We start from the raw sequence: 1,099 nt of genomic DNA on the forward strand, positions 1-1,099 counted from the left end.
TGGCCAAAGTCTCAATCGTCATGGCAACAAGTGCATATTGACTTCGCTGGTCTGTTATGGAGCACTCGTTGGCTTATTGTTGTGGACTCTCAACAAATATCCGTTTGCAGCGCCCATGAACGCGACTATGTCGCGTTGTACCATTCAGGCTTTGTCACCTACTTTTTGCTTGGAAGACTTGCCTCAAGTGTTGGATACAGGTAACGGACCACAGTTTACGGTTCATGACTTTGAAGAGTTTTGTATTGCCAATGGTATCACTCACCTTACCAGTGCTCAGTTGAACAGAGAAGCTGAACGATTTGAGCGTACGTTCAAGCAACAGAGGAATAAACTACGTGCTCCCACACACGGTAGCGAAAGCTGCTGTTCTTCCTCGCAACGTACCGCTTCGAGCCCCTCGACGGTCCGGCGCCGGCCAAGTTTCTACGTGGCCGGTGCCACGGCACGCTGCTCCAGTTGCAGCACCCACCGCAGTGCACGGCGCCTCCCACGCTTCGCAAGTATCGCTTTGCGCCTAATGATTCTATCCTTTCCAGAGTTTTTGGTCGCACCATGCGCTGCGAGAAAGGAACGATTCTTTGAAATTTGGGCGCTTGCATGTATTTAATTCAAGGTCCTGCTGGGTTGCTGCGCCGCCATCAGAAACGGATTCGTGCTTGTCGATTGAGAGATTCTTCCACAGATTTTCTATTTCCACATTCGCATCCCCCAGGGGCCTCTCCGGCACCGCCTGCGGAACCGATGAAGCTGTATCCATCGCCTTCGCCACCGCAGCAGCTCAACTTCCCGGCGCTCGTCACGGTACCTGCCGTGTACCCGGCGCCATCGTCGTCGTCATCGCCGCCGTCTCCATTTTCCGTCGGGCCGGCTCAAGAAGCGGGTGGGCGCCTTCCCGGGAGTCTTCGACCGACGTTACCCTCGGAGCGCAGGATGAATGTCGGGGCATGGCCGGGGCCTCAACACCGGGCTTCTCGCACCATCCCGCTTCCTGCCTCCCCCCTCCCCCCGTTGTCGTAAGACGGCTTCCTACACGACAACGGTGCGGTGTTTTATTTTTAGGGGGGTGGGAAGGGCGAAGGTGTGTGCAGTCCTAAAG

This window comes from Schistocerca americana, chromosome 2 (assembly GCF_021461395.2).
Source record: "Schistocerca americana isolate TAMUIC-IGC-003095 chromosome 2, iqSchAmer2.1, whole genome shotgun sequence".
NCBI lineage: Eukaryota > Metazoa > Arthropoda > Insecta > Orthoptera > Acrididae > Schistocerca > Schistocerca americana.